This window comes from Ranitomeya variabilis, chromosome 5 (assembly GCF_051348905.1).
Source record: "Ranitomeya variabilis isolate aRanVar5 chromosome 5, aRanVar5.hap1, whole genome shotgun sequence".
In the NCBI taxonomy this organism is placed as follows: domain Eukaryota; kingdom Metazoa; phylum Chordata; class Amphibia; order Anura; family Dendrobatidae; genus Ranitomeya; species Ranitomeya variabilis.
Window position 1 is genome coordinate 69,415,751 of NC_135236.1, and position 25,846 is coordinate 69,441,596.

General features: G+C 43.7%; 1 protein-coding gene across 1 annotated transcript in view; it reads left to right on the forward strand.

Annotated features, from left to right (window-relative positions):
- The window catches only part of DMTN (dematin actin binding protein), a 61,188-nt gene continuing 35,342 nt past the window's right edge, over window positions 1-25,846 (forward strand). Inside the window, exons 1-2 of the mRNA XM_077262140.1 lie at window positions 1-158; window positions 22,293-22,343. The gene's annotated coding sequence lies outside the window, so the exon portion shown is untranslated. The remainder of the gene's footprint in view (window positions 159-22,292; window positions 22,344-25,846) is intronic.

The following is a 25,846-nucleotide window of genomic DNA, read 5'->3' on the forward strand; positions in this document are numbered from 1 at the left end:
ACAGGACCAGGAGGGTAGAGGAGGGGGCATGGGGAAGTGCGAAAGGAGTTTAGGGTGTGTGTAAAGGGGCAATATGGGGGAGGAGGAGGACCTGTGACTGTGCATCTTGTGACTGCGTAACAGGGAGCTGGGCCTGGTCATTGTGTACGTATTTCTAGGTACGTGCCGGTGGGGTGTGTACCTGTACATATGTGTGGTGTAACGTGACGCATGCTTATATGGCGGTGTAGGCAATGTCATGCTTGTGCCATATGGGAATATTGCCGGTGCATCGTCAGCGGCGAGCACATGTGGAAGACTTTCCATCTTCTTCCCCGTCATGTTTCTAGCTGCTCATGTCGCCGGGTATTTGTCTCATGAGACAGATCAGTCAGACAGTAATGCTGAACAGAAATGTCTTTATGTGTCCTGTGCTGGGGACAAAGGGGAGAGGGTCAGCGAGGGGCGCGCAGGAATGGCACACGCATGCCAGAGCATGAAGGACGGCATGCAACTTTTGGCGTCTTAATGGGAAGGGAAAAGCGGATTGATGGAAATATGAGGGGATATGCAGGGAGTAGTGTATGGTGGGCCTCATATACCGGATGCTATTGTATGTCTACTGTACCCTATATAATCAAGTGTATGTGAATTCTATATGTGGCGGAATATATGTCGTAACTGTAGAATTTATTTGCACAAAAGCTGAGTCACTCTTATTAAATTACATTATTAATTCTGTGCTGATCCTGAGTTACATCCTGTATAATACCCCAGAGCTGCACTCACTATTCTGCTGGTGCAGTCACTGTGTACATACATTACATTACTGATCCTGAGTTACATCCTGTATTATACTCTAGAGCTGCACTCACTATTCTGCTAGTGGAGTCACTGTGTACATACATTACTAATCCTGTACTGATCCTGAGTTACATTCTGTATTATACCCCAGAGCTGCACTCACTATTCTGTTGGTGGAGTCAGTTAAATATATGACATTATTTATCTCATTGAGTACTGACCTTGTGTTACAGCTTATGCTTTAGTCCGTATATGTACAGTATGTACAAGAGTGCCAAGAGTGTGCAAATCAGTCATCAAAGCAAAAGGTGGCTACTTTGAAGAACCTAGAATATAAGACATAATTTCAGTTGTTTCACATTTTTTTGTTAAGTATATAATTCCACATGTGTTAATTCATAGTTTTGATGCCTTCAGTGTGAATGTACAATTTTCATAGTCATGAAAATACAGAAAAACCTTTAAATGAGAAGGTGTGTCCAAACTTTTGGTCTGTACTGTATATATATTTATTTACTAATTTGCTATCTATAACTAATATAAGGCGTTGATTAATGTTAGTTACTTACCGTATTTTTCGGACTATAAGACGCACTTTTTTCCTCCAAATTTGGGAGGAAAGTGTGGGTGCGTCTTATAGTACGGATATAGCATGTGGGGAGGGGGGCAGCAGCGAGTGGGATCGCACTGTTGTCCCACTTCAGGATGCCCCCGCTGCCCGGAATCAGCTGCTGGGGAAAGCACATGGCCCCGCTGATTAAGTGCAGTGAATATTTATTAGCTGCTCCCCGCCCACCGATCAGCTGAGCGGTGAGCCGAGCAGCAAATGAATGCTGCACTTAAGCAGGGACACACAGTTTCCCCAGCACTGATTTCGGGGAGAATCTGTGTGTCCGGGGGAGGAGGAGGCAGCAGCAGGGGCCAGGAGATCGCTGTCTACCTGCCTGTGCTGGACGCTGAGCTGTCTGGTGCACAGGGAGGACCTGTGTGATGTCAGAAGTGGGCGGGCTGGAGCATCACATGGCAGCTCAGAGCCCTCCCTCTTCTGACATCATCACAGGTCCTTCAGACTCCCACCTAGAATCTGCAGCTTCCTCTTATGTCCTGCGCTGTGGAAAGGCAACAGCAACAGGGAGGGCTCTGTGTGTGTGCAGCCATGGGATGCTCCAGCTTTTACCTCACAACAGTGTGGCTGGCTGCCACAATTAAGAGGTCACAAAACACAATAAAGCACTCTGCCACCCCTTTGGTGAACTATAACTCCCAGCATGTCATAGGATCTGCAGGACATGCTGGGAGTTATAGTTCTCCCATGGGATTTTAAAGCAGCACTCCAGTGTTATTTTGCAGTGCTGGAGTGGTGCTTTCACTATAAGCCCTGTGCCCCCATTCTTAGGGCTCATTTCCACATGTGAGGCACACGTCCATATCTCGCATGTGGTAACCAGGCTGTGGAGCCGGCACTCCAGAGCGGAGCGTGCGGCCGCATAGGAACACATGGAGCTGCACAGCTCCGCTCCAAAGTGCCAGAGCTTGGTTTCCACATGCGAGATACGGACGTGTGCCTCGCATGTGGAAATGAGCCCTTATACTCACCCTCCAGCGTCTTCATATCGTACTTCACAGACACCACACTGGTCCCGCAGCTTCCAACATAATAACATACTATTATATATAATAACACCACATATAATAGTATGTTATTTATGTAATTAAATATTTTACCACATTTTTTTTGCTTCAAATATTTTTTTCCCTATTTTCCACCTCTAAAACCTGGGTGCGCCTTATAGTCCGGTGCGTCTTATAGTCCGAAAAATATGGTACATTGCTTTACTTATTTCATATCGGTCCCAAGTAACCTTCTGAGCTGTAATCATAATTCTGCTGGTCTGTCTCTTCTCATGCACCCTTTATAAGTTATTTGCGCTTCATCGTTTTTCAAACATCCTGTTATTTTGTTAGGATCTTAAAATGGATAAAACGTAGCAGCAATTTTTCTTTTTTTTGTTATTTCAAGAAAATTTCTGAATCTTATTTTTTTAAGGACCTAATAAATTTTGAAGGGGCTTTGATGGTTCTATAATATATCAGAAATTCCCCCCCCCCCCCCCCGAGGTGATACCATTTTAAAAACTGCACCCCTCAAATTATTCAATATTGCTGTCAGGAAATTTGTTAACCCTTCAGATGCTTCAGTGGAATTGATGCAAAACAGAATTAAAAAGTGGAAAGAATAAATTAAAAAAAAAACATTTTTTGGGACGCTTTGCAGGACATGGAAAGAAAGGAGCACTTTTTGGAGCAGGAGTCAGCTATAATATAAACCTGACAACCACCATATTTTTACCCTTCAGGGGGCGCTACTTCCTCATCGATACCTTTTTACAGCTATGAGGAATAAGGCCCCTTAATAACCGCAGAAAAAAGGTAAAAAAGGTATATACAGTTAGGTCCATATATATTTGGACAGAGACAACATTTTTCTAATTTTAGTTATAGACATTACCACAATGAATTTTAAACAAAACAATTCAGATGCAGTTGAAGTTTAGACTTTCAGCTTTCATTTGAGGGTATCCACATTAAAATTGGATGAAGGGTTTAGGAGTTTCAGCTCCTTAACATGTGCCACCCTGTTTTTAAAGGGACCAAAAGTAATTGGACAATTGACTCCAAGGCTATTTCATGGATAGGTGTTGGCAATCCCTTCGTTATGTCATTCTCAATTAAGCAGATAAAAGGCCTGGAGTTGATTTGAGGTGTTGTGCTTGCATTTGGAAGGTTTTGCTGTGAAGTAAACATGCGGTCAAAGGAGCTCTCCATGTAGGTGAAACAAGCCATCCTTAAGCTGCGAAAACAGAAAAAACCCATCTGAGAAATTGCTACAATATTAGGAGTGGCAAAATGTACAGTTTGGTAAATCCTGAGAAAGAAAGAAAGCACTGGTGAACTCATCAATGCAAAAAGACCTGGGCGCCCACGGAAGACAACAGTGGTGGATGATCGCAGAATAATCTCCATGGTGAAGAGAAACTCCTTCATAACAGCCAACCAAGTGAACAACACTCTCCAGGAGGTCGGCGTATCAATATCCAAATCTGCCAGAAAGAGAAGACTGCATGAAAGTAAATACAGAGGGTTCACTGCACGGTGCAAGCCAATCATAAGCATCAAGAATAAAAAGGCTAGACTGGACTTTGCTAAAAAACATCTAAAAAAGCCAGCACAGTTCTGGAAGAACATTCTTTGGACAGATGAAACCAAGATCAACCTCTACCAGAATGATGGAAAGAGAAAAGTATGGCGAAGGCGTGGTACAGCTCATGAACCAAAGCATACCACATCATCTGTAAAACATGGCGGAGGCAGTGTGATGGCTTGGGCATGCATGGCTGCCAGTGGCACTGGGTCACTAGTGTTTATTGATGATATGACACAGGACAGAAGCAGCCAAATGAATTCTGAGGTATTCAGAGCCGCCATACTGTGTGCTCAGATACAGCCAAATGCCGCCAAACTGATTGGTCGTCGTTTCATACTACAGATGGACAATGACCCAAAACATAAAGCCAAAGCAACCCAGGAGTTTATTAAAGCAAAGAAGTGGAATATTCTTGAATGGCCAAGTCAGTCACCTGATCTCAGCCCAATTGAGCATGCATTTCACTTGTTAAAGGCTAAACTTCAGACAGAATGGCCCACAAACAAACAGCAACTGAAAACCACCACAGTGAAGGCCTGGCAGAGCATCAAAAAGGATGAAGCACAGCGTCTGTTGATGTCCATGAGTTCAAGACTTCAGGAAGTCATTGCCAACAAAGGGTTTTCAACCAAGTACTAAAAATGAACATTTTATTTAAAATTATTGAATCTGTCCAATTACTTTTGGTCCCTTTAAAAACAGGGTGGCACATGTTAAGGAGCTGAAACTCCTAAACCCTTCATCCAATTTTAATGTGGATACCCTCAAATGAAAGCTGAAAGTCTGAACTTCAACTGCATCTGAATTGTTTTGTTTAAAATTCATTGTGGTAATGTCTGTAACCAAAATTAGAAAAATGTTGTCTCTGTCCAAATACATATGGACCTAACTGTAGGTACTCATTAGAGAATTAAATAAAAGCCATAAAGCATAAATAACATACACATTTGGTCATCCAATAAGGCTGCATTCAGGTCTGTTTTTCTCTCGTATGGAAAAAAAATTATTTAATAGACCTAAGTCACCAAAGAAAAATCTTACTAGCGTAAGGCCAGGTTCACACAATGGTATAAATAATTCATCCAGAAAACTTGGCCAATTTTTTTTTCTCAGAGGATGCAGCTTCTCACTCAGTCTCTCGGCATTAGGGCTCGTTCACACAACGGTATTTTCGGTCCGAGTGTTATCTATAGAAAAAAAACATACCGCATGGACCAATTTTATTCCATGGTGATTGCAGGTAAGCGATTTTTTTTTTCACAGACCGAATCTGCGTGTGTAAAAAATGTCAGCATACGCTAGTTTCTCCTCTAAATTGGATGAGACTCCTCCATTCAAGTCCATGGGTGCGCAAAAAACATCGGATGCCGTACTGAGCCTCTGTATAGACTCCGATTTTTACGGATAAATTGCAATTCTGTAACATAGGAAACTGTAAATGTTCCTGTAAATTATTAATAGATGCTGCTGTAAAAATCACAGGTAAGTGTGAAAAAAAAAATAATTTCTAGATCATTTTTTATACGCTCAAGTGAAACTAGCCTCTCAGGCCACATTCACACTGTCAGTATTTTACCTCAGTATTTTACCTCAGTATTTTACCTCAGTATTTTACCTCAGTTTTTTACCTCAGTATTTGTAAGCCAAAATCAGGAGTGGAACAATCAGAGGAAAAGTATAATAGAAACACGTCACCACTTCTGCATTTATCACCCACTCCTGGTTTTGGCTTACAAATACTGAGGTAAAATACTGACCAAATACTGATAGAATTAACGTGGCCTTAGGCTACATTCACACATCTGCATACTGTCCGTTTATTTTGCTTGCATTCATACTGATCCGTTGCGTTTCATTGATTCATTCACCCATAGGTTTTAAAAACAGGTCGGTGTGTATTATACCCCAGAACTGTGTCCGGCAGACTCGGAGCAGGGCCTGTTCTCATCTGGCCTTCAAAGTCTATGGGATCTGTAAGATGTGGATGGAACTATGAAGACATATTTGTTCTCTGAGTTTTATCTGTTTTTAACTTCTCCATTGTTGAAAATAAATGTGCAAAATAAGATCGATCAGACAGTCGGCCTGCTTCAGTGAAAAAAAAGGGATGACACCTGAGGAAAAAAATCAGTCTATTTTTCAGTCTAATGTGTATGGGGCCTTCTTCAGATACAAAAAATAAATCCAATTTCTGTCTATTGTTCTCGGGAGATAAGCCACCAACAGAGATGTCTGACAGCGGCTCCCTCGTTGAGAACACATGAGAAATCGGCAGAGTGTGCGCTGCGGTGTGGGAATGGTGGCGCGCATGTGTCACCGCTTTTGGCTTTTCCAGTCACCCCATTAAGACGACCACCACTCCATTTTGTAAGTAAGTTATCACCTATACTACAGATAGTAAATAGTAAGGACCCCAGCACCCAAGTTTCCAAGAGATTATTCGGAATGTATTTCTACAAAGCCGTAATACATGTGACGCGTTTCGGCTCCCACTGATCCTTTTGTTTGAAAAACGCTCGGTGTGAGCCGAAACGTATCTACATAAATGATGGTTTTGTTGGAATAAATTCCGAATATTTTCTTGGAATGTCAGTGCTTTGGTATTTACTACTTACTACAAAGTGAGACGCCATCTCTGGACTCGAGCACCTTGCTACATCCCAGTGCTGACTGGATTGCTCTTCGACGACTATACTGCCGATAGATGATAACTTGTTTTCACAGTAATTTAACCCCTCAGCAATACGCATTAAAACGGTGGCCGCTAAGGGAACTTATTCTCTCACCGCCATTTTAAAACGGTGACCGTGAATAAGGCTGCAGCGCCCCCCAGAGTCGGAAAATCTCCAGGGTCTCAGATACCGGGGGTAGCTGAGACCCCAGAAAACATGATCAGGGCTGGATTTTCCAGTGCCCAGTCACATGACCGCCATTATTCTCTTTTCTGTCATGACACACGTCAGAGGAGAGAGAAATGATGCCCCTGAAAACCCCCGATGCCTCCACCATCCTCGGTCACCCATGCTCCGTCCCCCGTCTGGCGCCATCTTCCTGGAAAAAAATATGGTGGGCGCATGCGCAGTACCCAGCAACAATAGGAAATTTTTCCTATTGGTTCCTTTTGATCAATGTGATAGATCCTATCACAGTGTTCAAAATAAAAAAAAATTATAAATCAAATCCCCCTTTGTCACCCCCTTAATTATATAAAAATAATAAAATACATATATATTTTTTTCTATTCTTTGCAGTTGTGCTTAGGGTTGGGTTGAGAACTGTGTTAGGGTTCTGTTAGGGTTGGGGATAGGGTTGGGTTTGGGTTAAAACTGGGGGTTTTCAAAAGTAAAAAGAAATTACGGCTAGTGTTGAGCACAAGTGCTCGCTGCTAGTGATGAGCGAAACTACTCGTTACTCGAGATTTCCCGAGCACGCTCGGGTGACCTCCGAGTATTTTTTAGTGCTTGGAGATTTAGTTTTTATTGCCGCAGCTGAATGATTTCCATCTGTTAGCCAGCATAAGTACATGTGGGGATTCCCTAGCAACCAGGCAACCCCCACATGTACTTATGCTGGCTAACAGATGTAAATCAATCAGCTGCGGCAATAAAAACTAAATCTCCGAGCCCTAAAAAATACTCGGAGGACACCCGAGCATGCTCGAGAAATCTCGAGTAACGAGTATATTCACTCATCACTACTCGCTACTCTAGTTTGCATAAGGTGTTTGGGTATGCACAGAGTATCACAGATCCCCGCATGTTTTTTTTTGGAGTGTCTAAGCCGTGAGACATGCGGGGCAGGGACTCGAGAATGTCACTCGATCACCTACGATATTTAGTGCCTACCTGAGCACCCAATGATGTCTGGAGTAGCGAGCCCTTGCGCTCAACACTAATATGGACATATTCAATAAGACGACCTAATGTTGTAAATTCTGTGTCGTCCCTGTGGGTTGAAAATGCTCACTATACCCCTGGATAAAATCCTTGAGGGGTGTGGTTTCCAAAATGGTGTAACTTGTAGGAGGTTTCCACTGTTTAGGCACATCGGAGGCTCTCCAAACTCAACATGGTGTCCGCCAATTGTTCCAGCAAATTTTGCATTCAAAAAGTCAAACAGCGCTCCTTCCCTTCTGAGCTCTACCGTGCTCCCAAAGGCCTGTTTCACACGTCAGTGGCTCCGGTACGTGTGGTGACAGTTTCCTCACGTACCGGAGACACTGACACTTGTAGACACATTAAAATCAATGTGTCTCTGCAGATGTCAGTGATTTTTCGCAGACCGTGTGTCCGTGTGCAAAACACGGAGACATGTCCACGTTTCTCTGGCAGCACGGTCCGCAAAACGTCCACACGTGCACACGGAGAACAGTGTGCACTCTCCTCCGTGTGCACGTACCGCCACAGAAGAAACAGCACTAGAGTTAAGCTCTGTCCCCTGCTTTTGGTGCTGAAGCCGGCATTCATTCCTTCTCCCCAGCAGCGTTCGCTGGAGAGAAGTAATGAAAAATCAAGGTTTTTTTATTTTTTTTTGTTAAGAATAAAGTTCGGGGTCACCTCCCGCCTCCCACCCTCTGTGCGCCTGCCCGTTTGCATTAATATACTCACCCAGCTCCCGCGATGTCTCCTCTCAGCGCCGACAGCTTGTCCTGTGTGAGCGGTCACGTGGTACCGCTCATTACAGGGATGAATATGCGGCTCCACCTCCCATAGGGGTGGAGCCGCATATTCATCCCTGTAATGAGCGGTACCACATGACCGCTCACACAGGACAAGCTGCCGGCGCTGAGAGGAGACATCGCGGGAGCTGGGTATTTTAATGCAAACGGGCGGGCGCACAGGGGGTGGGAGGTGACCCCGAACTTTATTCTTAACAAAAAAAAATAAAAAAAACCTTGATTTTTCATTCTTTCTCTCCAAGCGAACGCTGCTGGGGAGAAGGAATGAATGCCGGCTTCAGCACCAAAAGCAGGGGATAGCGCTTAACTCTAGCGCTGTCTCCTGCACGGTCCGTTTGGTCCTCAGTCGGCCCACGGACGGCACATGGCTGCCGCACGTGTGCCACACTGATGTGCCACTTGAGCACACGGACACGGATAACTCCGGTATCGATTTCTCCGGTACCGGAATTATCTGGACGTGTGAGACTGGCCAAACGGTGATTTTTCCCCAAATATGGGGTATCGGTATGCTCAGGAGAAATTGCATAACAAATTTTTGGGTCGATTTTTTTCCTGTTACCCTTGTGAAAATGAAAAAAAAAAATTGGTCTAAATTAAATTTTTTGTGCAAAAAAGGTAAATGTTCATTTTTTTTTCCACATTCCAAAAAGTCCTGTGAAGCACTTGAAGGGTTAATAAACTTTTTGAATGTGGTTTTGAGCACCTTGAGGGGTGCAGTTTTTATAATGGTGTCACTTTTAGGTATTTTCTATCGTATAGACCCCTCAAAGTCACTTCAAATGTGAGGTGGTCCCTAAAAAAATAGTTTTGTAAATTATGTTGGAAACATTAGAAATCGCTGGTCAACTTTTAGCCCTTATAACTTCCTAACATAAAAAAAATTTTGTGTGACATATCTCTCTGATTTAAGGGCATAAGAATTTAAACTTTGAAAGCTTCAACATTTTCTTCAAATTTCCATTTTTTCACAAATAAACGCAAGTTATATCGAAGAAATGTTACCACAATATGTCAAAAAACAATCTCAGAATCAGTGGGATCCATTGAAGCGTTCCAGAGTTATAACCTCATATAAGGACACTGGTCAGAATTGTAAAATTTGGTCTGGTCAGGAAGGTCAAAATGGCTCGGTCATTAATGGGTTAAGTGTCTAATGGTGCCAATGTCGGGAATGCTCCACTGTAACATGGAAGTCCGCAGTGATAAGACCTATACCGTTGTACCGTTCAGCAGTGTACACAGTTTCTGGTGGGGTCCACAATGAGAACGCTTCACACCTATTCATGTAGCACTGTCTCAGCAACGTGGAAGGTCCTGACCCACTGAGCTGACTCTTTGTATCCTGGGTGGGGCAGGAGGTTCCTCGCCCTGTGCTGGAATCTACTGCTCGTCATTCCAGACTGTGCGGAATAAGACTCGAGAAAAACATCCCATATCTGAACTGCTGCACAGTAACAAAGCTGCAGTAAGATTCACAACAACCCTGTACCATCGCATCTAATGACGTCCCATGGTGTCACATTGCAATTCTCCGCGACCACGGCAAAGAGTCGCAGATGTTTACAATTATATGTGATCTTCTGTCACTGATCGCAAGTCGTAGACGACTCACTCGCCTTAGACTTCAATGCCGTTATATATTAACGTGTCAGTCAGACCAATCGGTAGAGTACATTGGTGGAGGAAGAAGGGAGAATCAGATTTTGTGAGCCTCCGAGAATCTTTTCCGGCAGACTAAGGCCCTATGATCGCCCTATTTAGTGTGCCTGTAATGGAGCTGACGTTGCCCTTCCCAATGAAATCACATGTACGGTTACTACAGTCATGGGGGTACTGTCATGGGGGTTCAGACAACCCCAGGGATGTGGACATCGATGAGGTTAGTGAGGATTAGAGTTGTTTCACACTGTGTTTAGGCACTGATTCAGTGGCCCGTCAGAGCTTGCAACCGAAAAACAGGATTCGGATATATGTGCCAACAGACCTATAGACTATAATGGCGCTGACAGAGCGAACGTGCGCTCTTTTGAGCACCATTTTCGAATGTATACGCCTTCTGAAGGCAGATACCATGACACAGTCTACTACATCTGAGTGTCCACCTCCAGTAGGCGTACACGCCCGAATATTATGCAGGGCAGAGCGCACCTTCATTCTGTCAGTGCATACATACTGTACAAGTACCGGTTCTTTTATTTTTTAAAGTTTTTGTTTTTTCCTCTCCTTCTTCTGAGTCCTATTCTTCCACAGGCATATGAGAATTTGTGTTTTTCGAGATGATTTATCGTTTTGAAAGACACCATTCACTAAAATACAATTCAGCCATCGTGGTGATTGGGTTTTTTTTTACGTTCATTATGCAGTAAAAGTGCCGGTGCTAGAATCTATTTAAGAAGTTAATTTCCTTCTCCTGGGATAGCAAAAATTGTTGGCAATTAACATTATAGGTCAGATATTGGAATCCTATCATTTTCATCTTTGTAATTTGTGTATGGGATTCGTCAGCCCATACAAAATTCAGAAACTTTGGAAAAGTTGAACATTTTCTTTAAATTTTGCTTAATTCTTCCCCTAAATATAAAACGATGCCAGTCAAGAGCAGAATTGCATTTTTTCAAAATTTCACTACACTTGGAATATTTTTTGCCATTTTCCAGTATAGTATATGGGGCAATAAACGGTGTAGTTGAAAAAGTACAACTCGTCCCTCAAAACAAGCCCTCGTACAGCTATGTAGACAGAAAAATAAAAAAGTTGCGTCTCTTGGAAGAAGGGGAGGTAAAAACGCCAAAATGGAAATTGGCCATATCGGGACAGGGTTAAAGGAAACTTGTGTTATACACATTGGGGATACTGAGAAGCAGCTTAATAATGGGTTGGGGGTGGTATAGAGCGTGAAAAGTACTACACCTTTCTCCCTTCACCCGGATTTCAGACACCTTGTAATACCACTCATGGCCACTACTGAGTGACTGGCGCTGTTCCAGTTCTTCTGCCCCGCTAACCCCTCAATCAGCTGATCATTATGAATGGCAGGAGTGAACCCCCACGATTGGTTGGGTCATCAAAAGTCCAGGAAGGTCACCAAAATTGGCATTTAGAGGCGTAAACTAAACAAAATAAAAATAAATAAAATTTGGCACAGGAATTCAGTTTTGGATAAGGGGATCATCTTTTGGTAATGTTTCATTTCATATTAAAAAGCTAACCTTATTTTTATATTCCTCAGATTATTGGAAAACCCCTTTGAATCTTCTTAAGTGATCTGATTAATGATCTCAGCAGCCGTCCTCTCCCGCCCAGACCCATTTATTGCTCTACTTTCCATTAGACAAGCACTCAGTCGTCCTCAAATCCCAATAGTCTGACATCCCAAAGCACATTTTTATTGGTGTGGAGGTAGACAGGAAGAAGGCTTTGTGTGACCATCTAGGAATAGTGGGAAGGTGTAGAACATCACTTGCCAAAATATGACCTATACCGACCCGGCCTCTGTAGTCTGGACAGAGTTTTTCCTTATTATTGGATTTTGGCTTGGACATTAATATCTCATACTGACTTGGACGTAGTGGTGCAGCTGCAGAATTAATAATGTGTTCCTATGCTATGAGTTCCTAAGCAACAAGATCATCACTAATATTTGTGTTAGGAAGAGACCTGTCAATCAAGCTGAGTCGGGCAGGAAGCGGCTGACAGGAAGCCGCCCTCTTGACTTTTCTCCCGGTTCTCAGGCACAATTTTAAATAAGGATTTCTCTGAACTGTTCCCTCTTCAGAGTGATTGCAATAAGGGAAGCTGTATGACCGACGTCCTTCAAGAATGCAACTATTATCAGGATCTAATGGCACAATTTTGTATTCCTGGTGATCAAGTGTCTTCACAACTTTTATCTGTAGGATAGATGAAAACTTGCTGATCGATCGGGGAACCAGCACTGGGACCCCCTCTGATCCGGAGAACTATCTGGATGGAGTGGTGGCCAGACGCACAAACCCCTCTAGGCCCGTTCTCAGGATCAGTGGAGGTCCCGGAAGTTGGACCTCCATCAAACCAGTTATCACCTATTGTTTTGATAGGTGAGAACATCTAAAGATGGGAATTAACCCTTCAAACCACTGAGAGTAGAAGGCATACACATATCGTGTAATTTTCTTGAAGGAATTTGCCCTGTTCTCCGATATTCTTGGGTAACTCGTGTCAGAAGAGCCCAGTTAGTAAATAGAAACTGTTGACTTGGTTGGCCAAGATTATTATAGAAAAATTCCTATTCAGCAAAAGTAGATTCAAATATCATAAATAGGGTTGAGCGAAACGGATCTGACATTTTCAAAAATCGCCGACTTTCAGCAAAGTCGGGTTTCATGAAACCCGACCCGATCCCACTGTGGGATCGGCCATGCGGTCGGCGATCTTCGCGCCAAAGTCGAGTTTCATATGACGCTTTCCTCGCCATTTTTCAGCCAATGAAGGAGTGTGGGCAGCGTGATGACATAGGTTCCGGCTTGCTTTCTGTGGCGTCACAGGGGGTAAAACCGCCATCTTACTGTTTGGGATGTAGAGATTTCCACAGTCCAACACAACCTCTGCTTTGCAGGGACGAGAGAGAGAAAGAGAGACAGAGAGAGACTTTGCTCCCCCATTGACTTACATTGGGTTTCGTGTTTCGATCGATCTCCGACTTTGCGCGATAATCAGACGATTTGACTTGACTCGACTTTTGACAAACTCGGTTTTCGCGAAACCCGACTCGATCCTAAAAAAGTTAAAGTCGCTCAACCCTAATCATAAATATTCTACTTACTTATCCTGTTTTGTTTGACATGTGCTAGCCATCCATCTAAAAAGCAGCACTTTCCTATAAGTTCCATGTCGGGAAAAATAAAAAAATGTCAATCATCAATTTGGGGTCCTGATGAAGGAGTTAGTTCTAGTCATCACTCGCCGTAACGTTTCCTCTTTTTCAATGAAAACTACGTTTAGATGAGAATTTGAGGCCCCCATTTTGGTATCAGTTGGGTCCCAGAAGTCAGACTCTAAGGCTGGGGTCACACTAGCGTATTGCATCCAATGCGATAGCATCGTATGCGGTATGCTTATGACCCTCGGCTTCTGCTCTGCTGCGAGTTGTCATGAGTCTGTGCTCAAAGCCTCTCGCAGAGAAGCAGATCGGAGCACAGCTGTGGAGGAGGCGGAGAAATGAATTTCTCCATCTCCTCCATTGCCGGGGTCAGCGTATATCGCACCGCACTTGGAAAAAAGCGGTGATGGGAGCTGCCCCATAGGGGAATACTGGTCCGAGTGCTATGCGATGTTTTATCGCATAGCACTCGTCCGTATTCCTCGCTAGTGTGACTCCGGCCTTAATGTAACATTTGTGCCCGTTCCTATCTCCTCTGGTTCCGCTTCAGGCCGGGCCACACCTTTGTTGCAGGCAACATTTGACGAGAGTCCTGTTTTATTCCTGGGAATTTTAGTGCCACTAAATCAGGGAGCTATGGGGTTAATTTTTGTCTGGTTTTGTCCCCTACCTGAGAGCCTTGGACGGGGCTGTTGGCTATTTAAATCCCTCAACCTCTGACGTCCGCTGTCTAATAAGATGGTGGGTGTTATTATTCGCTTTTGCGGTAGCTTACCTGGTGGTGGAGCAGGGTCCCATGTGGCAGGGTCGCTGCTGGTGGAGGTAGCAGCTGCTGCAGGCTTCAGGCTGGTAGAACTGGGTGTTCAGTGGTGGCAGCATTTGGGCCATCGCTGCGGGCCTCAGCTTGGTATGATGAGGTGTTCAATGGTGTGGGGGCTCCGCCAACATTTTGTGATAGCCTGGAGCCCTGTACTTCCATACTTTCTAATGTGGTGGATATTGGCCGCTGGATGCGATGCATGTCCAATTGAGATCCCAATTTTCCGGCAGCCATTTTCCCGGAGTCCGCCACATAGCAGAGTGTGGAAATTTGTGGGGCTTCGGACTTTCAGAAAATATTGGTAGAGCCCCCGCACTGCCGCACACCTTGTCGTACCAGCCTGGGGCCCGCAGCCATCGACCGACTCCTGCCGCTGTCAGAAGCTTCCAGCAGCAGCGACCCTGGAATACAGCTCCACCGCAGCTACAATTCGGATTATAAGACGCACCCTCATTTTCCCCTCAAATTTGTGGGGAAAAATTGCGTCTTATATTATGCAAAATACAGTACTTATTTCATGCAATAAAATGCAATTAATTATGTGATTTTCTGGTTTTTATCTTTAGATTCTGTCTCTCACAGGTGAAGTGTACCTACGATAAAAATGTCAGACCTCTCCATTCTTTGTAGGTGGGAAAACTTGCAAAATCAGCAGCGTATCTTATACTTATTTTCCACACTGTAAGTGGAGGAAAAAAAAGCTAATTTCTGTGATACGATATAATATAACATGTTTTAGATTTACATGTACTACTACGCCAACTACGGCCCAAGTAATCCATGAGTCGTAAGAGGCCATGATGACCACTCGTTATAGGCAACAATGACACTTTTTGTACATCCCATAAAGATGAGAACCTTTAGGCCGTTCTAATACCCATGACTTGTCCCCGGGAGACGCAGCGTGTCCCATTAGTATATCTCTTTCATCATTCTCATCATTGAAGGTTGTTTCCTCTTCTCCACTCCTCCCTCCCGTTATCTCGCCTCTCTCCATCGAATTCTCTCCGCTGACCTCCGCCGCTTTCTCTTTCTCTCTTCCTTTCTCACACATCTGTTGCACTTTCTTCAATGCCATCGCCATGAAAATTTCCGAAGCTTGCCATTCTTTCCCCTTAATCTGACGGGACACACCATGCTCCTCGTGAATCCCCTCCCTGGACAGGACGGTGGTTCTGTGCAGAATGTTCACAGCTTCTGAGTACAGGGAGGGGCGCTGAGACACTGCCTGGATATCTGCAAGCACAGACCAGACCCTACAAAGAGACTGCACCTGCAAGAGACATCAAACCACTTGACTAAGGTGCACCATGCTTGGGAGGACGGGGTGGGCTACAAGGACAGGAAACCACAGAGGACTGCAGGTGGGATGGGGTCTATATTTCTACAGGGGGGTGCGCAGGGATTCTTGGAATAGGAGGATATCATGCTAAATCATTGAGACTGCAAATATTAATAAAGGACGAGTAGAAATTATATTTATCATAGGGTATTAATACTAATGCACAAGAACATGTATGATACATATATATGCGTATAAGCGTGTGATTGGAAAAAAAATAGAGTAAATCGATATATAATGTCAGATCTGTCTTATAAGTGTGTTCGGGGGGAAGCAAATGTGACAACATAAAGTGCGAGAGATACATAGATGACCTCCCCATTGCCGCAAATGAGAGATATATTTGTAAGCCTTTAGCCCTGTTTCTCCTCTCTGTATCTAACCCCTGTGCACAGTTTTCTTTTATTGATGGATGGAAATTGTGACTTTATTCCATATTAATTATTCATCGCCGGATTCCTGCCTATATTATTAACCCCCCCAATCCACTACCATAGGGTTTGTAACATAGAGGTCCACAGCAAATATTACAATGTACAGCAAAGGTGTGCATAACCCAAATAATTAACCCCTTGTGTCTTAAGGAAGCTTCGTTTTAGCCTTTTAAGGTCACTTTTTTTTTTGGGCACAATAATCTGATTACATGTTACTGTTTATCGTACTTAAGATATAATTTTTTTTATTTATTATTTTTTTTAATGTATTTGTCATGTAAGGATTCCACAGATGGGCTGAGATGATAGTTTTACAGGACATGTGACCTGCTTGGGTGGGGCGCCCCGTGGTGTGCGGAGATAAGGGGCAGAAATGTGTTATGGCCACGTGTAACCCATCAGCATGCATGGACACAGGCTTCATGTACTGCTGTAACCCTATACTGGAAAAATCCCGAAAAAATAATGTATGAAATAGGAAATTGTGTTTTATCTCATTTCAGTTTACATAATAGGACTGTTATCGGGGCTGTACATCAGTGTATATAAGGCAATGTTATATCATATATATATATATATATATATATATATATATATATATATATATATATAAAATATATCTATCTACATATCTATCTAGAAATATAGAGATAGCTATATAGATATAGATGTTTCTTTTATATATATATATATATATATATATATATATATATATATATATATGTATATACAATATGTGTATCAATATATACATATAGCACGGATATACGGTCCCCATAACAATAATAAGGCTGTGTTTAATTAGTGCTGGATCCTTCCTGCCCTTTATATTTGAAGGCTTTTAGCCAAGGAAAGGCATGACTGATAAATATTCAGTTTCTGGTCCCATCAAAGAAGGGTCACCTTGTTGTGGCTGGTGGGCTCTCTCGAATTGGCCAATTTGTACATTAAGTGCTTTAATTTATTTACGTATATTTTATATAGCAGTAAAGCAGTCCAAATATCCTATAATCAGTGTTTGCATACATCTCAGCGCTTACAGAGTGCTGCTGCATGCTTTTGTTTGTGTATTATGCAGTCATAGCAGCTTGCACCTGATCACACTTGCTTTGTCTTGTGCTGAAGTATTAAGATTTCCCTCCACTTGAACCCTAAAAAACATGCCCATAGTATTATCCATATGCCACTAAACTTTACAGGGGGCACAATGCAGGAGGAGCCGGATGTTATACACCGCGGGGCTGGATGCTATACCCCAGGGGCAGGGTGGATGAATGAAGCACCTGAATTCGGGGATTAAGACATGCTGCCCATTATTTTTCTCCATATAGTTTTAATATTTTAGAACTGTATCTTTTTTTTTCACCTCATTTATACTCTTTTTAGTCTTATTTAATCCCTCCCTCCCAATTTTCGTTTTTGCTCTTCATCTTGTTCCCCAAGAGCCATACCTGTCTTATTTTTTCTGCCAACATAGCTGTACGAGGGCTTGGTTTTTTTTTGGGATGAGTTGTAGTTCTGAATAACAAAATTCACAATGTACTACAAAAGATTCTACGTGTGGCTGAATGGTAAAAAACTGCAATTGCAGCATAGTTTTTTTTTTTTGTTGGGGGGGGGGGGGTTGATTAAATTGTACAAAACACTTGGAAAAATGATTTCCCAGGTTAGTGTGATTATAGAAATACCAAACTTATATAGTTGCTTTTCTTTTATTTATGTGTAGAAAAATAATTTGTAAATTTGTAGAAATGTAAATATAAATTTGAGTCGACATTTTTTGACAACTCTACATTTATTTTATTTTTTTATTGTCAATGGAGCAGTGTTTGTTTTTTGGTTGCAGAGCTGGCATTTATATTGGTAAAAAAAAAATGCAATTCTGGCTTTTTAATTTTTTTATTTAATCGTACAGGTTAATTAATTTTATATTTTCATAGATTATACTTGAAAGTATGTGGCAACACCAATTTTTATTTTTTTTATTTTTTTTTCTTTATTTTAAAATTGGTAATAAGGGGTGTTTTTAAATGAATACTCATTTTTTACTGTGTTTATATTTTTTAAAAAACATTTTTTTTAATTTGAGTGTTTAGTCCCCTTAGGGGACTTGCACCTGTGATAGTCAAAATGCACATGACCGCCCACTCAATCTGAGAATAGAGCCAATCTACAGTCACATACAGCGGGTACCTCAAGCCCGCATAAACCCCTTTAATTTCCCCTATGACGGGCGCTGAAGGGAAATTAAACACTTTCTTCTGGGTTCTCCCACAAATTACTGCTGACGACTAGATCTCCTGTTTTTAATTTTTAGATTTTTTTTTACATAATCTGGATATGTCAGAAATGAAAAGTGGTCATCAAGTCACTTCCTCCATAGAACTAATGTTGTACATGAAGTGTGCAGAAAAAAACATGCCGATCATATAGTAGCTGAAGTATAACTGAAGCAATGTGGCTCCATTTCCCATGCTTTGGTCCATGGTTACCATCATGTCTATTTACTTTCCTTGTTTCCTCCCTTTACCCTGATATCTCCTCCTCATTGTCCCATACACTGGGAGAGGAAGTGCAGTGCGTCCTGTATGGTCTGCGCTCCGGGAAGGGAAACAAGTGTATGGGATAGGGAAGGGGAGAAAAAACAGCCCTCGGAAAAAGAGCAAGAGGTCAGACAGCAGCACAGGTGGCGTTCTCACTTTCCCCATGTAACCTGTCATTCTCTCCTCTCTCAATGATAACATATCCGCTGCTGAGAATCTACAGTTGATAAATCGAGGGAAAATGTTGTGTATTTTGATGCAAAAATGCTGCTAATTTAGAAATGCTGTTAAAGAGGTGGTATAAAAGGGAAACTTCACTACTGACGCCAGTGGTACGGCTGTATAGGTCTTAAAACAACAATAAAAATGATACCGGTCTTGTAGTAATCCGATGTTCCAGCGCTGAGAAATCAAACTTTGAAGCCACATGCAAGTTAGCCTGGAAGTGCATTGGAGAGGCGTGTCAATGTGCACTGAGTCATAGACACGCCCCCAAAGCACTTCCAAGCTAATTTACATGTGGCTTCAAAGCTTGATTTCTCAGCGCTGGAACATCGGATTACTACAAGACCGGTATCATTTTTATTGTTGTTTTAAGACCTATGCAGCCCTACTGCTGGTGAAATCATCCTGAAAGATTGCTTTTGAAGTTTTTAAATGGGTCAAATTGCTAAGTGCTTGTAAAAACTAACAACTTTTCAATGCTTTTTGTTCTCAATAATGAAGGATTTTTAATACTTTAGTTTACTGCTCATTGCTTAGGTTACCGGCCACCTCTGCATATTGCTAGCATCACATTTCACGTTCACACCAGGCGATGTGCCGCCCTCAACATTCACCAATTCTAAGCTAATTATAAAGGGCCATTAGTTAAAGAAGTGGATAATATATGTAAAATAATAAACACTGGGGCCCAATTTACATATTTTCAAGTCACTTTTACTCCTTGTTTTGGGGTATTCATTAACGTTTTTGCACCTAATTGTTCCAAATGGCGCATGGGGGTTCATGAATATTAAAGTGCGCTTTGCTTTTTTCTTTAACCTTTTTTTGTGCCCTTTTAAAGCAAAACAAATCGCATGTTCTGTTAAAATGTCACAAGCATCTCTAACATTTGCTTAAAAATTTCTGCAGTGCAAAAAAAATCTTGCCGCAGGGGACTGGAGTTGATTTGCACAAAAATGTTGAGACTTTTTTTAAAAGTCGAAATTGTTGATTCGGCCGTAAACATCTAAAAAACAAAAACCATGTTTAAAAAAAACAAAAATAAACCAAAAAAGTCGTAAATAAAAGAAAAATTTGTCACAATAAAAACAGTAAAAAAGAAAAAACTGGTGAAAAACACTAAAAAGTAGACAAAAACAGGTGCAAAAAAAAATAATGAATGAGTCCCTTGAACTTTTTTGGGGCTCCAAAGAGAACCTATCACCTTTTAAATCCTGTGTACTCCAAGGGCAAGAAGGATATAGGGAATAAGAACAAACGGATATTGTGGGTCTGGACTCCTAACCCTAGAATGAGTTGTTAATTGAATAATTTACTAGTAATGATGGGCGAGTATGCTCAATACTTGAGATTTCCCGAGTGGTCTCTTAGTATTTTGGTGAGCTCAGAGATTATGTTTGAGTCGCAGCAGCTGCGTGATTTGCGGCTGTTAGGCTACGTTCACATTTGCGGTCGGCGCCGCAGCGTCGGGCGCCGCAGCGTCGCCGCATGCGTCATGCGCCCCTATATTTAACATGGGGGCGCATGGACATGCGTCGCACTTGCGTTTTGAGCCGCATGCGTCCCTGCGGCGCCCGCGTCCCGAGTAACGAGCACACGCGCTCATCACTATTTACTAGTAAAATACTTCATTTTTGTCCCAGAAAGCTGTATATGAATCTGATCAGCTCCTTGGCTTCTTTACAGTGTGCAGATCAGACAGTGTGTTCAGCAAGACAGGTTCCCCTTAAGTTCAACAGGAAGGACAGAGTTCACTAATCACAAAGTGCTTGAAGGATCAGGATCTGGTGCCACTAGGAAAGAATGAGAAGTCACGCCGGCTGAGCAGACTGCATAGTCCCTGTGGCTATGGGCTGCGGTGGCTTAAGCACTACTGTATGGTAACGGGCTGCGTTACTGATTATCCTCTCTTAGGAGTAATGATTCTGCAGGGGAAAAGCGTAATACAACATCCAAAGGAGCATGGCGCCAGCTTTTTTTATTGCTGGATTTTGTATAAATCAGGGGTAGGCCGAGTTCACACATAGGTGTGATTTCATGGATCAGACTCATCTGCAAATTTTGTTTGTCTGCATCATGGATGGGTGAAGAAGGCATGGGTCAACAATCCAAATGTAGGGAGGGAAAAATTCACTGCTCACCTGTTTCCGTTGCGCTCAGAGTACAACACGATAGATTGCCTGATATGTATGGAATACCACTTCTGCGATTCCTGCTGTCCAATCCCAACTTCGACTCCTGCTGTCCAATCTCAATTGCGACTCCTGCTGCCCAATCCCAACTGCGACTCCTGCTGCCCAATCCCAACTGTGACTCCTGCTGCCCAATCCCAACTGTGACTCCTGCTGCCCAATCCCAACTGTGACTCCTGCTGCCCAATCCCAACTGCAACTCCTGCTGCCCAATTTCAACTGTGACTCCTGCTGCCCAATCCCAACTGCGACTCCGGCTGCCCAATCTCAACTGCTACTCCTGCTGCCCAATCTAAACTGTGACTCCTGCTGCCCAATCCCAACTGCTACTCCTGCTGCCCAATCCCAACTGCGACTCCTGCTGCCCAATCTAAACTGCGACTCCTGCTGCCCAATCTAAACTGCGACTCCTGCTGCCCAATCCCAACTGCGACTCCTGCTGCCCAATCTCAACTGCGACTCCTGCTGCCCAATCTCAAGGTCCAAATTCCCAACATCAAGTTTAGAAACATCAAAATAATGGAAAAGGTTGTAGGACTCAAGAATAAGGGGCGTTGTACAGACGTTGTGGTTTTGTGGGACCTTGGTGGCTTAAAATCCACAGATCCTCTTGTGACTAACAAAACAACTTTATTGAGTGTTTCTACCTCAGGCTTGAGGTCTTTGTTAGGGTCCATAAAAACATACTACTGAGAACATCATCAGATACCATTTATTTCCGGTGTCTTTACGTATAAGTAATTAACATCATGAGATTACATCGTAAAATCCACCATGTCTAACACGACACCATCAAAAAAGCATTCAATACACTACAAGGTGCTTGAAACGCGTGGGTGTCACTATCCGCAAAAGAGATGAAAATGTTGCTTTCCTCATGGACCTTCAGCCCGGGTATAAATTTACTAATATGCAGAAGCACATTGACTTACATTGGTCAGTTTGCTGTTGGTGGGTGGACTGATGTGCCCACTGACCGAAAATAGTTTCTTCTGAACCTAGCTGTACAGTAGATCACCAGTGAAGTCTGTGGGTGCCACAATATGGCTGCATACCACTCGGAGGTTTATGTACCATAGTACAATCCATAGTATAATCACCCAAATACCCCAATTATCATTCAATTGCAGATGTAGCTCTAATTTAGGTCAAATTTCAGAATACTTTGTACTTATTTTCTCCATTTGTTGAAATTTTTCTCTCGAGCAGAGCCAAAGTCGAACTTAGGAGGACACGTGATGCAGAGCGACACACTATCTGGTAAGAACTAAGTGTCAAACTCATATTTTGGCCAAAACCAAAAATAGAACCTACATGTTTTGGATCTGCTCCTGGTCTCAGTTGTCTAATCACAGAATCACAGAATTGCTTCAAATAGATGGAGGTTGTAGCCACAAAATGTGCGTGATGCAGGTCCAAAGGGGGTGACAGCTTGGAAAGTTGACGGTCAGTCAATAAAATAGATTGGTTATCAAACCGCCGAAACTGGTCTATGGTGACGTCCCGTAATTGAGTTCTGGCACCCAATATTCGATGAGAGATGGACCTGGATAACATGATTATCTCTGGAAATCTCTGCTTTTTAGAGGTGACTAAAAATATCTCCATTACTTAAAGGATATGAACACCTTTGGGTGCCTTTTTTTTTACTTTAATCTGTATATTTGTGGTTAAAAAATAAAGCTTTAGATAATTTTCGACCACTGGTATAACAGTGCATAGCAGAGTTCATCTGAAAGCAGTGTAACCCTTATCTTTCCTCCTCAAACATCTTCTTAGCTGGTTTATGACCAAAGCCAATTTCAACTTTCAAGTGGTCATAAATGAGCTTAGAATATTCCTTAAGTTCTGAAGAAGAGAGATAAGGGTTACACTGCTGTCAGATGACATTATTGCCTTTTATTCAAAATACATGTAAGAAAAAAAGAAAAACTCCAATGTCAATATCCTTCAACCACCACCACTTTGAACAGTTGGCCAGGGGAGTATGCAGATGACTATGGCCTCTTTCACACTTCCGTCTTTCTTTTTCCATCACAATGTGTCGTTTTGTGAAAAAAACGGATCCAACAAATGTTTCTGCTGGATCTGTTTTTTTCTCATAGACTTGTATTAGCGACGGATTGTGATGGATGGCCTTCCGTTTCATCCATTGTGCGCTGGATCCGTCGTAAAATTGCTGTCCGTCGGGCGGAGACAACGCACATAGAAACGTTTTTGTGTACGTTGGAAAATCACTCAGTGACGGATCCTGCGCTGTCCGTCGTTGGCTATAATGGAAGCCTCGCTGACTGTCAAAAGCAGGAATCCAGCAACTGATGCCATCTTTTGAAACTGAGCATGCGCGGAAGAATTTCCCGTCAATTTCTCTCTCGCTCTCTCTCTCTTTTTACTATTGATGCTGCCTATGCAGCATCAATAGTAAAAAGATCTAATGTTAAAAATAATAAAAAAATTAAAAAATTGTGATATTCTCACTTTCCGGTGTCCCCCGCAGCATTCCCGATGCTCGCGATGTTCCCGGCAGCTCCCGTTCCCAGTGATGCCTGGCGAAATGACCCCGCTACGTCATCATAGGTCATTGTCTCGCAAGACATTACTGGGAACGGGAGCTGCCGGCAGCATTGCAAGCATCGGGAAGGCTGCAAGGGCCACAGGAAGGCTGCAGGGGACGCCGGAAGGTAAGAATATGAAATTTATTTATTTTTTATTATTTTTAACATGGGTTGTGTTGTGCATGATTTTTCACAGCGGAAAAACACGGCGAAGATGCATACACAACGTGTGCACATAGCCTCGACGGATCCGTCAAAAAAACGGACCCAGTGCATCCGTTTTTAACAAGCTGCACAGGATCCGTCTTTTCAACATTTTGACGGATTGTGACTGATTGTAAAAAACAGAAGTGTGAAAGAGGCCTATTCCGAGGCAGGTCCCCAGTGGACTCTCCCTGGCTTCTCCCCATGACTATCAGGTGTTTCCTATGTGTTAGTGCAGTGCCCCAGAGTCCTGGTCGTTGCAGTACTGATGCTCCGCCGCTAAGGGGGGCTATGGTACATCTGATGGCACTGAAGGAGTTCACCTGACCAGGTATCACAGACACCAATACACATCACAGTCTGGCCTCCAGGGGGAGCTAAGGGTGCTATGTATTAGGCCACTCCTCACAATCTGGTAAAACTGGGGGTTGGATAGGAAGTTAGGAAGAAGCTGACTGAGAATCGAACAGGCAACATCCTGTGGCAGAGGGTGTTGCGGGGAGAGACTCAGGGGGGTCACTGTCAGGGGTGGGATCCTGACAGAGACCTAGCGAACAGAGAGAACATTACGGGACCGCGCCTGCACGAGATAGCGGCGGTGCCCTAAGAAAGGACAAGGTTTATTGTGCTGAGTGAGAAACGAGATCAACGCAACAAGGAGAAATACCAGTAGGAGTCGTGCTGTAAGACGAGGCAACATCCTACTGAGGCGTGCAGCCGGTGGCCGGAACGCCGAGGAAGTACTAGGCTCCAAGCAATACTTCAAACCTACGGCAGGACAGTCAGTTATAGGCGGGCTGTCTCACACAAATCACCTACGAAGACATAGGGGGCAACATTAGGAGAGGGGCGACTCTTGGGTCCCGGAAGAACTCCGAGCCTACCCGTCATACGGGTGCGTCCTAACCATACAATCTGGGGGACGAAGAAGAACATCAGAATCGAGTTGTGAGGGAACTTCAGAAACAGACACAACAGTTGTGGGGACTATCCCGTAAGCACAGCAGGGGAGGACCACAACACACAAGCGCTAGAAGGTAGGCACAGATTTCCACCTGCAAAGGGAACTCTGGAGGTGCCATCGGACCGGCCGGACTTGCGCAGCCCGGTTAACCGTATTCCGGACCGAGGATCCTGAGCCTTCAGTAAAGAGGTAAAGAGACTGCAACCTGGTGTCCTCGTTATTTACTGCGACCGGCACTCCACCGCACTACCACCGCTTTCCACACCCCTTTATTGGGCGCCCCTCAGCAGGGTCACGGGCTGGGTCTAGCCACCGTGACAATCCCAGCGCAGAGACTCAGAGGCCCGGTACCGGGTACCCCTCGGCCCTGCGGCAGTGGGGGCGCTACAACTTGGCGTCACGAACAGGATCTACTTAAGCCTGAAGAATCAGGTCATGTGTGCCTTGGAACTGTGATTTATTGTGACTGGACTGTGACTTATTGCAAAGGCTGTGTGTTGCCACTTGCCGCTAAAAGTTCCCGCCAAAAGCCGCCGCCATTGCAGCGCCACAGGGAGCGCAGAGGAAGAAGAAGGGCGTGCCATGGGAGGAGACTACCAAAGCGGCGCCAAAAGCAGTGACCGCCCCCTCCGACTTCTGCTGCGAGATGATGACCTGCCCGGAAGCAGAGGAGAACCACCCCCTGATTTGCAACGGCGGGAATGAGGCGAAGAGGGAGCTCGACCTTGGAGAAATGGCGGGGCCAGGTGTATGCGTTGCCGCCGAATGCCGGACAGCGATGACGATCAGCAAGTGCCCGAGCGACGGCGAAGAGATACCGGCTTGCCTTCACCCACCAGAGGCGGACCCGCATCCACTGCAGCTGAAGGATCTGAACTCCTTGGAGCCACTGGCGGCGGAGCCGAGCCTACCTATCCCGACCACGGAGCCAGCAGGTGCGGAGCCATGGAGAGCGGAGCCACATCGAGAGGCCACCTTGGAGGAGCCGCGGTCCAGGCTGCAGCCGATTCCAGTGTCCTTGTCAGCGGAACGGATCGACA